Here is a 16,828-nt window from a genome sequence, read left to right on the forward strand (position 1 = left end):
AGTAATAATAATTGAAAAGGCCTGAAGGCAGGAATAAGCTTAGTATTTTTATGATATAATACAAAGAAAGAACGGTATGCTTTGTTACAAGAAAGAGGAAAAAAAATCCCATAGTTTAAAGTGATGGTGGCTCAGAGGTTAAAGCGTCTGCCTGCGATGTGGGTGACCCGGGTTCAATCCCTGGGTCAGGAAGATTCCCCTGGAGAAGGAAATGGCAACCCACTCCAGTACTCTTGCCTGGAGAATCCCATGGACGGAGGAGCCTGGTAGGCTACAGTCCACGGGGTCACAAAGAGTCGGACACGACTGAGCAACTTCACTTTCACTTCACTGTGTACATAACTAAAAGTACAAAGGTCTAATAGTTTTCAGGGTTGTGCAACCCTGTTGAGCCAGTGGCACCTGTTGCCTGTTTTATCAGGAGTGGAAGTTCAAAGACACTTTTCCCCACTGCATTTTAATTGGAGTCATCAAGGAGAGCACTGGGTTGGATGTAGGGAAGGGATACAGCAACATCAGTTCTGTAGTGGGCAGAGGTTCTCCAGGGCCAGCGAGTCCCAGACAGCCAATGCAGAGCAACTGACTTGCACACACTCGTCTTGTGCTGTAGCAGAAGGAGCCAATCCTATCTCTGCAGGAGCAGCTATTGCAGTGGGATTGGCCAGGTACCATATTCTGTACCCGCTTAAGCAGAACAGTGGAGAACACGTGGAATCTGAAACAGGGAAAGATATTCCATGCAAAGTGATAAACCCAACACGGTCCATGGGGACTCTTGATCTCTTGGTGAGGATGTGTTCAGGCCCAAGGCCTGTTCTTAAGCAGCCAATATTGGCTGGAGAGACTGCCAGTATAAAACTGCCTTACCCAACAGATTCCAGCTCAATAACTCAGATTTTTTTTTCCTTCTTTCCATTTTGTTCCCCAGTATATTCACATTAACCTTTGATTTGTACCCCTTGAAGTTCAGTTCACTTTGTGGCTATGGGGTTGTTGATGGTATCTTATCAGAGTTTCCTTATCCAATTTCAGGGGACAAGGAAATTAGTCCCTAAATGTCTCTTAGAAGAATGAGAAGGAACTTTCTCAGAATCTCTGTCAACCTCTTCTCATAGGCTACCCAGATCTTTCAAATAACCAATCCTGAACTCATCACTGGTGAAGGGAATGCAATTATTCTTAGGTATGTCAGGTGAAAGTGAAAAGTGAAAGTGACATCACTCAGTCGTGTCTGACTCTTTGCAACCCCATAGATGGTAGCCTACCAGGTTCCTCCATCCATGGGATTTTCCAGGCAAGAGTACTGGAGTGGGTTGCCATTGCCTTCTCCAGGGGATCTTCCTGACCCAGGGATTGAACCCGGGTCTTCTGCATTGCAGGCAGACGCTTTACCGTTCGAGCCACTAGGGAAGCCCATACACCTGTATATATATATCTGGGGAGGCAGGAAACCTATAATTCCTACATTATTGAGATACTTAGCTGTATAAAATAACAAGAACATGAAAAAAAGTATAATTGTTTTTAGAATAGGATGGGGCAAGCTGTTGATTAGGCAGCCTATTGATTACCTGATATAGCTATTATGGCTATAGTATAGTCAATAAGGAGGAAAATCAAAAGAAATGAGGCTAGATATTTAGACAGTGGATAGATTATATAAAGTCTTGCAGCATATTGAGGTATTGTACCTTACACTAGTTGAAGAGAAAATAAAGTTTTGGATTTTTTAAGCCAGTATGTGTGTGTGTTTTGTGCAACTTGATCTGATTTGTGTGTAAAATTGATCATTGATGATAGGTGGTGTGACAGGTTCAAGCAATTCTTCCTGCAGAAAAGAATTACAGAAACTGGAAAAAAAGCAAAAGCAGAAATTTGAAGATACTGGAAAATGACCAAAGGCAGGCAGAGACTTGAGAAGAGTTTGCTATTGAATGATTGCTACTATGTTTACTAGGTACTTTTCTACTAGGTAGAAAGTACAGTTTTGTGGCTTTTAAAAAATTTAAAAACCTCAGCCTAAATGCCTTTTGAAGCAGGGAAAATCACTGGATATTTAGGAGAAACTTTTAGAAGCAGGAGTACAACAAAAGGGTTGAAATCCAAAAATCTAATTTTTAAAATATACTTTGTTTATACTTTGTCCAAATGCTTTGGATGACCAGTAGAGTAAGCATATATTCTGATGACCCCAGGGATTCTAATGCAAAAACAGGAAGAAAGTAGAGATGGGTCTCTTGAAAGATAGAATTAATTCTGTTGAAAGACTGGAATTTGTTATGCCTTTGATTGAGTGTATCTCTGTCCACAGAGAGCTTGGGTGGCAGAAAACAATAGCCCTATTAGATTGATTTGTTAGAAAAGAGAAAAGAAAAGGAACTGGAAATTTACTAGCTGGGCCCTGGAGGCAAGAAACCATCAAAAGGATGAGCCCAAAAATCTGAGCATCAACTCAGCTAAATTCCTTGGCAGACATCCAAACTAAACAGGTACAGAAGAGACCAACATGGGAGCTAGGCTAAAAAAGCAGCAACTAGAGGCCAAGAAAACTTGGCAGAGTTGTCATTTTTTCCACACTGTGCAGCAAACAAATTTTAGTTTGAGTCCAGGCAAGTCCATGCGTGGCTTATGAAAACCCCAAATCAATAATCCTAAGAAGAAAAAAAGGAGATTTCAGAGTCACTATAACATATTGTCTTATTATGGCCTGAATTTCCGCTCCCCCCCCCCCCCCAAACTCATATGTTGAAGCTCTGTCTCCCAATGTAGCTGTATTTGGAGATGGTGCCTTTGAGAAGTAATTAAGGTCAAATGAAGATGCAATGGTGGGGCCATGGTCCAACAGAATTAGTGTCCTTATAAAAAGAAATGCCAGAGAACCACTATTTCTCTCTACACATATTCTGAGGAAAACTCATGTGAGGACACAGTGACAAGATAGTAGTCTGCAAGCCAGAAAGAGAATTTTCCTCAGAAAATAAAGTGTTACTTAGTGATAAAAGAGAAAATAAACTTTATAATAAAAATTATAACAAAAAAGAATTTGAGAAGGAGGAACAGAGGACTAGAATGCAAGTGAGGCAAACAAAAGATGAATAGCAAAATGTCAGAGATAGGTCCAACCATATTGATAATTATATTAAATTTAAGCAGACTTAAATCAATAGATATTGTCACACTAGATGAAACAAAGCAAGACTCTCATATTTTGACTATAAAAGATGGAATTTAAATATAAATATCTTAAAAGTAGAATAATAGTAAAAGTGTAATGTACAAACAGTAAGCATATGAAAACTGAATTGGCTATATTAAGATTAAATAAGGCCTGACACAAGCATTACTACTGTGTCAGCCATTACTGGACACTAAGGTAGAGATTTCATAATGATAAAAGTATCAGTATAATATAAAGGTATAACAGTTATAAATGTGAATGCATCTGATAGCAGAACTTCAAAATGCTTGAAGAAAAACTTCATAAAATTGAAAGAAATAATAGTCAAATTAACAATTATAGTTATTACCACTTAGTAATTCGTAGAACAAGTTAATAGAAATTCAGTAAAGATACAGAAGAATTAATACTCTAGCTGATTTGACCTAATTGTTATTTATAAAATACTCTATCCAACCACAGGAGAATGCATTTATTTTTAATAGTATATGAAACATTTAGCAATGTATATGATATTCTGAGAAATAAGGCACAGTATCATTCAAAAGATAGTCTCTTCAATAAGTGATGCTGGAAACTGGACAACTATGTGCAAAAGAATGAAATTAGAACACTTCCTAACACCATACACAAAGGTAAACTCCAAATGGATTAAAGACCTAAATGTAAGACCAGAAACTATAAACTCTTAGAAGAAAACATAGGGAGAACACTGTATGACGTAAATCATAGCAAGATCCTTTATGATCCACCTCCTAGAATAATGGTGATAAAAATAAGAATGAATAAATGGGACCTAATTAAACCTAAAAGCTTTTGCACAGCCAAAGAAACTATAAACAAGGTGAAAAGCAAACCTCAGAATGGAGAAAATAATACAGTTGAAACAACTGACAAAGGATTAATTTCCAAAATATACAAGGAACTCATACAACTCAATACCAGAAAAACAAACAACTGGATCAAAAAGTGGGCAAAATACCTAAACAGATATTTCTCCAAAGAAGACATACGGAGGGCTAATAAAAACATAAAGAGATGCTTAGCATCACTCATTATTAGAGAAAATGCAAATCGAGCTACAATGAGGTGTCATCTCACACTGGACAGACAGAATGGCCATAATAAAAAAATCCACAAACAAGAAGTGCTGGAGAGGGTGTGGAAAACAGGGAGCCCTCCTGCACTGTTGGTGGGAATGCCAACTGATACAGCCCCTGTGGAGGAGAGTGGAGAAGGCAATGGCACCCCGCTCCAGTGCTCTTGCCCGGGAAATCCCATGGACGGGGAGCCTGGTGGGCTGCCGTCTATGGGGTCGCACAGACGTGGACACGACTGAAGTGACTTAGCAGCAGCAGCTATGGAAGACAGTATGGAGATTTCTTAAAAAACTAGGAGTAAAACCACCATATGACCCAGCAATCCCACTCCTGGGCATATACCCTGAAGAAACCAAAACTGAAAAAGACACATGTACCCGATGTTCATTGCAGCACTGATTACAATAACTAACACATACAAGCAACCTGCATGTCCATGAACAGATGAATGGGTAAAGCATATATACAATGGAATACTACTCAGCCATAAAAAGGAACGCATTTGAGTCAGTTCTAATGAGGTGGATGAACCTAGAGCCTGCTATATACAGAGTGGACTAAGTCTGAAAAACAAATACCATGTATTAACACATATATATGGAATCTAGAAGGATGGTACTGATGAACCTGTTTGCAGTGCAAAAAGACGTTTAAAAGGATACTTAAAAGTCATTGAAAGTCTGTCCTCTGATAGTAATGCACTCAATTAAAAATGAGCATCAAAGGTATCTGGAAAATCCCATATATTTGAAAATTAAATAATACACTTTTAACTAACTCATGAGTTAAATAAGAAATAAAAGGAAATGAAAAATTATTTTGAACTGAATAAAATTTATAACACAAAGTATCAAAATTTGTGGGATATACCTGAGTAGTATTCAGAGGAAAATGTTATACTAAATTCCTACAAAAAAGAAAGGATAAGAGTCAATTACCTTTAAAGTCTTTCAATTTAAGAAGCTTAAAAAAGAGCAAATTAAATTAATGTAAGTAAAGTAAAATAAAAAAATAAGCAAAGCATAGAAACTTAATGAAACCAAAAGTTAATTATTTGAAAAGATTTAAAAAGTTGATAAAGATCTAGCTCAACTAATAAAGCAAAAATTAGAAAACACAGATTGCCACATCAAGAATGAAAAATTAGACTTCAGTACAAACACACACATACACACCCACACACATACACAGAGGTACTGTATTTAAAGAAGGAGACAATTATAAACATCTTTGTGTTAATAAACTTCAGAAATTTAATAAATAAATTTCTTGAAGACACAAATTACAAAACTGATTCAAGATAAAACAAAAAGCCTGAATAGCCCTCTGTCAATAAAATACATGATTGAAATTAGTAATTTAAAATATTTCCACCAAGGAAGTCTAGACCCATATGGCTTCTCTGGCAAAATCTATCAAATGTTTAAGAAATAAGTGTGTTAGTCGCTCAGTTGTCTGACTCTTTGTGACCCTGTGGACTGTAGCCCACCAGGCTCCTCTGTGCATGGAAATTCTCCAGGCAAGAATACTGGAGTGGGTTGCCATTCCCTTCTCCAAGAGATCTTCCAACCCAGGGATAGAACCTGGGTCTCCTGCATTGCAGGCAGATTTTTTAATCATATGAGCCATGAGGGAAGTACTTAATACGAATTTTATGTAGATACTTTTAGGAAAGGATTATTTTGGCTGCTTTAAGGAGAATGGATTGTAAAACAAGAGTTGAAGCAGGGGGACTGGTTAGGAGTTTGTTGCTGCTGCTAAGTCGCTTCAGTCATGTCTGACTCTGTGCAGTCCCGTAGACGGCAGCCTACCAGGCTCCTCCATCCTTGGGATTCTCCAGGCAAGAACGCTGGAGTGGGGTGCCATTTCCTTCTCCAATGCGTGAAAGTGAAAAGTGAAAGTGAAGTCGCTCAGTCGTATCTGACTCTTCATGACTCCATGGACTGTAGCCCACCAGGCTCCTCTGTCCATGGGAGTTTCCAGGCAAGAGTACTGGAGTGGAGTGCCGTTGCCTTCTCCAAGGAGTTTATTGCTATTGCTAAGTCACTTCAGTTGTGTCCGACTCTGTGTGACCCCAGAGACGGCAGCCCACCAGGCTTCCCCGTCCCTGGGATTTTCCAGGCAAGAACTGGAGTGAGTTTATTAGAACAGCGCAAATTAAATTGAAGAAATAAATCAGAGCTGTAACAGTGGATTTGGTGAAAGTGGTTTAATTGGGATGCATTTTGTACATAAAGAAGACAGTCTGACAGATGTGGGGCATGAAAGTAGAATAGTCAGTATGCCTGCTTAGTCTTTGCCCTAAGCAGTTAAGTGGATGAGAGCTATTAACTACAAAAGGGGGTTCAAGGCAGTGTACTTGAAGGTGAGAGAGTAATGAAGAATTCTGGTTTGTATGTGCTGACTTAGATAAGCTTCTGAGATACCCAAATGGAGCTGCCATCTGCCAAGTGGGTAACTGATGGAATGGTCTTGTGTTCAGCAGAGAGGTCCTGGATGAAGACATGGATTTGGGAGTCATTGACATATAGAACTGTGGTGCTGGAGAGGACTCCTGAAAGTCCCTTGGACAGCAGGGAGATCAAACTAGTTTCAATTTTAAGGGAGATCAACCCTGAATATTCACTGGAAGAACTGATGGTGAAGCTGAAACTCCAGTGTTTTGGTCATCAGATGTGAACAGATGACTCATTGGAAAAGTTCCTGATTCTGGGAAAGATCGAAGGCAGAAGGCAAAGAAGGTGTCAGCAGATGAGATGGCTGGACAGCATCTCAATTCAATGAAGAATGAAGTTGGGCAAACTTTGGGAGATGGTGAGGGACAGGGAGGCCTGGCGTGTTGCAGTCCATGGGGTCACAAAGAATTGGACACGACTGGGCTGCTGAACAACAACAACAACAAGCATATAGAAAACTGTTACTAAGGAACTAGATGAAATCATGCTAGGCTGTGAGTGTAGATGATGGAGTAAAGATGTTATGGACAGATTGCTGAGGTCCACTAGTTTTTGAGAAGCATACATGAGCAAGAGAAAACAAAAAATGATCTGACTCTATAGCTATTGAATACTTTCCATTTCTCTATATCTCTTTCTATTTCACAAACAATCAAAACTCACTTCTGACACCCATATTCACTCAAGACATCTGATTTTCTTCTTCATGTGACTATGCAATGGGCATTCTTTCCTTTCCCCAACCCCTCCAGGCTAAAATCACTCCTGTTTTGGATTTTTAAATTTGTTCTTAAAAATCTTACCTCTGGTCTACCCATAGTAGACCTGACCGCATTCAGATTTAAGCTCATATTTTCCAAACTCTGAGAGGCCTCCCTGCCTTCCCTTGCTGACCAAAAGCTACCTATTCAGTTACTCTATCTCATCATCTGAGTTATTTTTCTCCAAAACCATGTCCATAATTTCTAATTATTTTGATTATTATTTGCCATTTCCTCATTTCTCTTTTCCCTTATTTCTGAATATTGATGTTTTCCACCATGTACTGCAGCCTTCCTTTATCTGCACCTGTATTTCTCCTCCCTACTCAAGAATATATTGACTGGGTAAGTTCAGGTTCCTGCCTGTCTTGTTCATTTCCATATCACCAGTTTCTCAAACAGAAAATCTCTTGCACATTGTGGGTGCTCAGCAAATATTTTTTGAATAAGTGAATGAATGTTGAGGACTTTCGATCTTAGTTATTTATTTATTTATTTATTTTTTATATATTTTTAAAATTTTTTTTAAGTTTTATTTTATTTTATTTTATTTTTAAATTTTAAAATCTTTAATTCTTACATGCGTTCCCAAACATGAACCCCCCTCCCACCTCCCTCCCCATAACATCTCTCTGGGTCATCCCCATGCACCAGCCCCAAGCATGCTGTATCCTGCATCAGACATAGACTGGCGATTCAATTCTTACATGATAGTATACATGTTAGAATGCCATTTTCCCAAATCATCCCACCCTCTCCCTCTCCCTCTGAGTCCAAAAGTCCGTTATACACATCTGTGTCTTTTTTCCTGTCTTGCATACAGAGTCGTCATTGCCATCTTCCTAAATTCCATATATATGTATTAGTATACTGTATTGGTGTTTTTCTTTCTGGCTTACTTCACTCTGTATAATCGGCTCCAGTTTCATCCACCTCATTAGAACTGATTCAAATGTATTCTTTTTAACGGCTGAGTAATACTCCATTGTGTATATGTACCACAGCTTTCTTATCCATTCATCTGCTGATGGACATCTAGGTTGTTTCCATGTCCTGGCTATTATAAACAGTGCTGCGATGAACACTGGGGTACATGTGTCTCTTTCCATTCTGGTTTCTTTGGTGTGTATGCCCAGCAGTGGGATTGCTGGGTCATAAGGTAGTTCTATTTGCAATTTTTTAAGGAATCTCCACACTGTTCTCCATAGTGGCTGTACTAGTTTGCATTCCCACCAACAGTGTAGGAGGGTTCCCTTTTCTCCACACCCTCTCCAGCATTTATTGCTTGCAGATTTTTGGATCGCAGACATTCTGACTGGTGTGAAGTGGTACAAAAAACCTCGAATAGCCAAAGCAATCTTGAGAAAGAAGAATGGAACTGGAGGAATCAACTTGCCTGACTTCAGGCTTTACTACAAAGCCACAGTCATCAAGACAGTATGGTACTGGCACAAAGACAGACATATAGATCAATGGAACAAAATAGAAAGCCCAGAGATAAATCCACACACATATGGACACCTTATCTTTGACAAAGGAGGCAAGAATATACAATGGAGTAAAGACAATCTCTTTAACAAGTGGTGCTGGGAAAACTGGTCAACCACTTGTAAAAGAATGAAACTAGATCACTTCCTAACACCGCACACAAAAATAAACTCAAAATGGATTAAAGATCTAAATGTAAGATCAGAAACTATAAAACTCCTAGAGGAGAACATAGGCAAAACACTCTCCGACATAAATCACAGCAGGATCCTCTATGATCCACCTCCCAGAATTCTGGAAATAAAAGCAAAAATAAACAAATGGGATCTAATTAAAATTAAAAGCTTCTGCACAACAAAGGAAACTATAAGTAAGGTGAAAAGACAGCCTTCTGAATGGGAGAAAATAATAGCAAATGAAGCAACTGACAAACAACTAATCTCAAAAATGTACAAGCAACTTATGCAGCTCAATTCCAGAAAAGTAAACGACCCAATCAAAAAATGGGCCAAAGAACTAAATAGACATTTCTCCAAAGAAGACATACGAATGGCTAACAAACACATGAAAAGATGCTCAACATCACTCATTATTAGAGAAATGCAAATCAAAACCACAATGAGGTACCACTTCACACCAGTCAGAATGTCTGCGATCTTAGTTATTTAAAATTATCAATTTCAGTCTACCTTTCGATACATCTTCACCTACCTCTTACATCTTTTCTTCCCAAAGAAATTTCTCCTCCCTCTCCAAGACTGAGTTCTCAATGTTTTCTTAATTAATTCCTGTTTCACTAGCTTCAGGATCTAGCTCTTTGAGTTATATTCTCTGTTTCAGTTTTCAGGTACCTTTTATGTTTACTATTTTTTCAGTCTACAGATATACTCAAAATAAAAACAAGCAAGAACTTTCCCTTACTCCTGTCATTTCCTCACGCAGACATGCTTTCCTCTTTCCATCTGCGGCTAAATTTATGGAAAGAGTACCAACATCTGACCTTCAAGTCAAGCTTGAACATTGGCTTTGACCTATCTCAAACTTTCTATTCTAAAGTAATTTCTAGTTATTAAACCAGTGATTTGTTTCAATTCCTGTCATCCTCAACCACTATGTAGCACTTAAGACCACTGTTTATCTCTTCCTTTCTGTAACTCTTCTGTACTTTGGTTTTCATCCACACCTTTGAATTTTCCATCTCAGTCTCAGTTGTTATCTAAGGTTACTTAGGAGAAGATGTTCTTTAGGAATTCTCTTCTTCACTCTCTTTCCAATGGCAGCCACATTTGGTATCATGCTTTTAATAATTAACAGCAGTTAGCTCAACTTGTAAAGAATCTGCCTGCAATGCAGGAGACCCCAGTTCGATTGCTAGGTCAGAATGATCCTCTGGAGAAAGGAACGGCTACCTACTCCAGTTTTCTTGAGCTTCCTTGGTGGCTCAGACAGTAAAGAATCCACCTGCAATGTGGGGGACCTGGGTTTGATCCCCGGGTTGGGAAGATTCCCTGTAGGAGGGTATGGCAACCCACTCCAGTACTCTTGCCTGGAGAATCCCTATGGACAGAGGAACATGACAGGCTGCAGTCCATGGGGCTGCAAAGAGTCACACACGACTGAGCAACTAAGCACACACACCCATGCTGATGACAACCCTATGGTTTGACTTTCTTTTTTTTGGCAGAGCTCCAGATCCTTATTTCCACCATTGGTGGGGGGTGGGTACCTCAACCTAAAGTTCCTGTCAAAACCTCAAAGTCAGTATTTCTAACATGAAACCCATCCTCATTCTTCCCAAACATCTGCTTTACACTGTGTCTTTGTTCCTCTTTACCTAGACTTAGGAACTTTGGTATTTCTTTCGACTTCTCTCTTTCATCTTTCTATTAAATTATTTATCAAGTCCTAGTTATTCTATCTGTATTATACCTATATATTTGTCCCCTTCTCAACTTTCCTATTGCTGCTACTCTGTTCAGACATGGGTACTGTCTTTGACTTTTTAAAGTGCTTTACCATTAGCCCTTAAACAAATACAGTAAGATAGTTACTCTTAACATCTCTATTCTTAATCTTTCTCTGAGGAACAAAAGTGCAGAAAAAAGTATTTCCATGGTCAAACAGTTGGAAAGTGTTAAAGCTGGTATTTAATGATTTTAGACAACACGCTATGCACTGCCTTAGCTATAAAACCTGGGGTCTCGTCATTGTCTGCACAGGAGACCCCGGTTCGATTGCTAGGTCAGAATGATCCTCTGGAGAAAGGAACGGCTACCCACTCACAGATGATCTACGTGATCATCTGTGAATTTGATTCAATTGACTCTATTTTAATGGAAAAAATAACCTTGTTTTACTCAGTGATATAACAGATTTTGTGTGCTTATATTTTTTTACATACCCATAAAATACATAAGAAGCTGTTAAAATTTTTAAAAAAATTCCCATCAATGTAACACTTAAGATCATACCACATACCATACTTCAGGTCATGTCTCTAAAACAAACTTAAAATTATTATGGTATAATGGAGATTTTTGCCATTCATATTTACTTCTACTCTTTATTATCCTATCAGTAAAAATGAATAAATAAATGCTGCCTGCCCTCCCTGTATATACCCCATGTGCTGGTTTCTTGACTTTTTGTTCATGATATTGCCTTATATTTACTCTTCTGTTTAGTGAACTTTTGAATATGTCAAAATTTTATCTGTTGTCTTTCCACTCGTGAAGACTCAACTAAGTAGGTTTATTAAATTCCTACAGACTGATGGGATGTTTCTATATTCAAAGCCAGTGCTTTTCAGTGAGCCTCTTCAGAGTGATGGAAATGCACAGGAAGCATTAATCCCATGTGGATAGTGAGTACCTGAGATATGGGTAGTGAGACTGAGGAATCAGATTTCTAGTTTTATTTACTTTTATTAATTTAGATTTAATTAGCTGCATAGGCTAATGGTTTCTGTGGTGGACAGTACATCTCTAAACTGTTGATTCATTATGTTAATATTGCTGATTGACCAATATATTTCAAAAATTTATATTATAGTAGCATACAACGATGTTGTCTTGTTGTTCATAGTGCCCTGAAAGGAAAGACTTGCATTTTGTAATCTTTGTATGTATTCTGACGCATCTAACACATTTCTTTGTGTGCCAAAGTACACAATAAATATTTGTTATGTGACTAGATGAATGAATGACCATCTGTTAACTTTGACCAACTGTGTCAGTATTAGTGATATAAAAAGCTACTGTATAATTTAATGTTTTCCAAGATAACAAAGGTAGAAGAAATGTTTATAATAAACAACTTACTTCCATTTTTGCAATTGGCTATGTGATTCTTTAAGGTAGAGTGCTTTCATTTCATCAATCCATCTTTATTTTGCATGGCGTTGCTAGAAACGAAAACATCTATTTTGTTAACAATTTGAGTTCCCAGGTCAACCAAACTGCAAAGTCCCAGATTTGTAATAACTAAGTCAACAAATCCAGGACGTGCTCGCCCAGATTCACTGTGGTTCTAATCAGCATTTTGCACGTGGGGAGCTCCTTGTTGGCTCAGACCCCAGTGACACTCATCTCTTTCTAATGCAACTGCCTGCTTCTCTCTTTGCTGGTTTCAGAATAAACGTCTTGTCAGAAAAAGAATTAGATTTTGACAGCTTTGTTCCTATGGTTAATTGAGGTGATAGATATACTTGACATTTATCTAAGTGCAGAATAGAAGATTAAGACATTTTTTCCAAGGATTCTCTGTTTTAGAGGAGGTCACTTGCTGGGGTCCTTTTAATATGTCTGTGCAATTAATAGTAGTGATAATTCTGCTTCGTATCATTATGTCTTTAAAGTTCTTCCTTCTAATTGACAGATAAACTTTTATTTTTGTAACATTTGAGCTATTCCATCTTCTTCAAATTCACCCTCTAGGTCTTCCCCCTTTCAGTCCTGTAATTTTTTTTGAATATAACTGCTTTACAATGTTGTGTTAGTTTCTGTTGTACAACAACATGAATCAGCTATAGGTATACATATATCCCCTCCCTCTTGAGCCTCCCACCCCCCCAATCCTATACATTAATAATAGTTGAAAAATACAAAAGCTAGTGTGCAAACCCACTTCAAAGAAAATAGGGAAAGAGGGTTGTAGTTGAGAAAACCTTGACTATTGTCCCTCAGTTTGTGAGGGTAGTCTCTGGCACTGGTAGGCTGACAGAAATAGCACTTGAAAGTTTTTTGGTGCATATTAAAATTCCCTTAGGATTTTGTTGCATTTGTTGTTGACAGAAGGACAAACTTTCATTTTTAAACATTTTATACACTTGTTTATTTATTTTTTTTTATCATGCCATGGTTATCTCATGTAGATATTTAAAAATGTCTTCAGTCTTAAGTTTCATCATCCAATTTAATGTTAAGTATTTACTTATTATAGCTATTCTATTAAACATTATATTATGTTTATAGTATTTCATTTCAACTTATAAAACATTTTTTTAAAACTTCAGAATATATTAGTATATTTTTGTGTATCAAATTGTGAAAGGGATTATGAAATCATAAATACTTTTTAAACAGCTAGTGAGATACTTCATTGTTATAAACATGATCAGTTATGTTGGTATTTATTGAGTTACTAATACAAATAAGTGGAAGATTAGAAAGGAAAGCAAAAACAATTTTCAACTTAGAAAAATAAACTATTCTTTTGGGCTAAACTTTGAGCACAGAGAGTAGGCAAAGGAAACTAAAGTAGTAATGTTAAGAAAAAAAAATGTTTGCAATGTATGAGACAAAAGAATTAGCCAAAAAGAATGTTAGATTTTGTCAAAAAGTAGTAGAGGCTTACAAAAAGGATCTGGTAACAAGGACTTCAAACTGAAGTGATACTTTCTTAAGTGTTACATTTAACTCTTATATCACTTATTAGGTTCATTAAAGACAATATTACCACTTAGAAAATGGTTTAAAAGCACTATTAAAACCCATAAAACTATTTTAGAAAACTATTAATTATTTCTAAATAGCACTACTTAAGAAATAAGGCTATCAAGTTATATTTTTGTTGACTGGCAATGCCCATATAAAAGAGAGCAGAGTAGATTAATACTTCTAAAATATTTTCAGAATTAAGGTAAGAAAGCAACATAATAACTATAAGAAATAGAAGAAAAAAAATAAGTAAGAGTTTTATTCCAGGAAAAGAAAATGAATGGTATAGATTCACTATTTAAGTTTATGGGAGGCAAAGGATTCAGAGATTTATTTTTATTCCTTTCACATGTTGAGCTATTAAGAATTAATGACTTCCTGCCAGTGTTTAATTTATTCCTGCCAAGGAGCTTAGATAGTAGAAAGTTTGAGCTTAAACTATCTTCTTTTTATAAATGTGAAAACAGACTATCAGTCAAAGTAGAGATTAAATGGGTTTCCCGTGGAAGAAGTTACTTAAAATGCCAGTCTCTTGCTGGTTTTTGGTGGAGACAAACACCTCCCCCCAACCACATGCACAAATCACTCAAAAGACAACTCAGTGGCCTTGCATATGTGCCAAGATAGGGTTAAGATCCAGCCATTGTCCTGAGATGAGTGTGACAGAAGCTTTGTTCATTCAGGTTACCACTCTCAAATGTCACTGGTCAGGTAATATGTTCCTTGAAAGAAAATGTAGTGTAAATGAAAATCTGGGGCTTTCTCAAAGGGAAGAGGTCAATAAATAGCCTAAATACATCTCTTTGGAAGTCTTAGTACAGGAGACCAAGTGGAATAACTAACCCTGGATGGCCCACGACAGGATCTGGTGGCAGACAGAGGCAATGAGACCCCTGAAATAAAATTTCCTATATGAAAGTAATAGTATGGGTGGTTCTTTAGCTAGTATACAAAGGGCCAACCTGGCAGGGGGCTGGAACGGGAAAGCCCTTACACATATAGCTTTGTAGATGTTATGTGGGGGACAGTCAACGGGTGAACAGTTTTTAGGAAAGTTGTGTCTTCAGACCCTATCATGAAGACCCTCTGGGGCTACCTTGGTAGATAAAATAAATACCTACAAGACTGGGCAAACACAAACATCCCCCAGCAACACAGTTTCACAAAAGTGAGAAAAAAGGCGGTAGCGTAAGGAGTAAATATGAGGTCCTTGTAAACCTAAGTTCAGAAGAGGGTTAACTTTCATTCCTAGAGTTAAGCCCTTAGCGTTGCTCAAGAAATTGAGGAAAACATGGGTTGTAATTGGAAGAAACAGACTTCCTTCTGATAAATTATACAGGGCCTCAAATAACGAGTGAGAAAAGTAAAAAGAGAAATAATTATGCATGATACTTCATAGAAGTTCAGACATAATGACAGAAGCAATTGTTCTTCAATTGATTATACTTAAAGATAGCCTGTACTGGTCAATGATCTGCTGTGAATGCTGGCTTCATCCATTTTGAGAAAAGTGGGCACAGGCAGTTCTTCTTCTTTGGTCCTCCTCTTTCTCTCCTCACCTGCTTCTTTACCCATTAAATTTGTTTTTAACCAAAAGAGGACTTTCTCTGTATACCTCTCATTCAGATATTTCATGAGAGAGGCTCTACCTTGTCCAGTCAGTCACTATGTAGTATAGAATTTTTCTATAGAGAATGGTTCTTGGACTAAGCCATCTCAGAGCTGGCTTCTTACGTGAAAGATGGCTGTCTTGGAGATAGGAACTGATCCTTGTTACAATCCTCTGTAGTCAGGATATCAGTACTGAGAAATTAAAGTGTAACTTGGTCCTCATGAAATTGTGGTTGAGAGATTCAGAAACATGACTTTATAGCCTTACTAGCCGGGGCAGAAGCTGCTAATAGATGGGGCTTAACTTCTAGAGGCCCTGATTACTGAAAATATGATACTTCTGACTGTGTAATCAAAATATATTCATCTGTGCAATATATATATCTATAGAGGTCCAAAACAGTTGCAATTTCTTCATCAAGTTTTTTCCCTTAATTTTTTGCTCCTGTCATTTCTGCTGCTGTGACTTCAACTGGCAGGAACCCTTAGCAGCTTCTTTGTTCATTGACAAAATACTTCTGAGCAAATCTGAGCCTGTAGTTGGGTAGGAGGGGGGCACTGGGTTCAGCTGTGGAGACCTGAAGATGGAGAATTCAGAAGTAAATCATGGACTCATCAATGCTCTAAGCAACTTTGTCCTTGTTATTGAAGTAGCTCTGGTCTTTCATATCCCAGAGGCCTGATATGAGTTTTCAGTTCAGTTTAGTCACTCAGTCGTGTCCGACTCTTTGAGACCCCATGGACTGCAGCACACCAGGCTTCTCTGTCCATCACCAGCTCCCGAAGCTTGCTCAAACTCACATCAGTTGAGTCGGTGATATCATCCAACCGTCTCATCCTCTATTGTCCCCTTCTCCTCCTGCTTTCAATTTTTCCCAGCATCAGGGTCTTTTCCAATGAATCAGTTCTTTGCATCAGGTGCCCAAAGTATTGGAGTTTCAACTTTAGCATCAGTCCTTCCAATGAATATTTAGGACTGATTTCCTTTAAGACTGACTGGTTTGATCTCCCTGTGGTCTTATTTTTTTTTAAATTTTTATTTTTACTTTATTTTGCTTTATAATACTGTATTGGTTTTGCCATACATTGACATGAATCAGCCATGGGTGTACATGAGTTCCCAATCCTGAACCTCCCTCCCACCTCCCACCCCATATCATCTCTCTAGATCATCCCAGTGCACCAGCCCCAAGCATCCTGTATCCTGTATCAAATATAGACTGGTGATTCGTTTCTTACCTGATAGTATACATGTTCCAATGCCATTCTCCCAAATCATCCCACCCTTTCCCTCTCC

Source organism: Ovis canadensis, chromosome 1 (genome assembly GCF_042477335.2).
Source record: "Ovis canadensis isolate MfBH-ARS-UI-01 breed Bighorn chromosome 1, ARS-UI_OviCan_v2, whole genome shotgun sequence".
Lineage (NCBI taxonomy): Eukaryota > Metazoa > Chordata > Mammalia > Artiodactyla > Bovidae > Ovis > Ovis canadensis.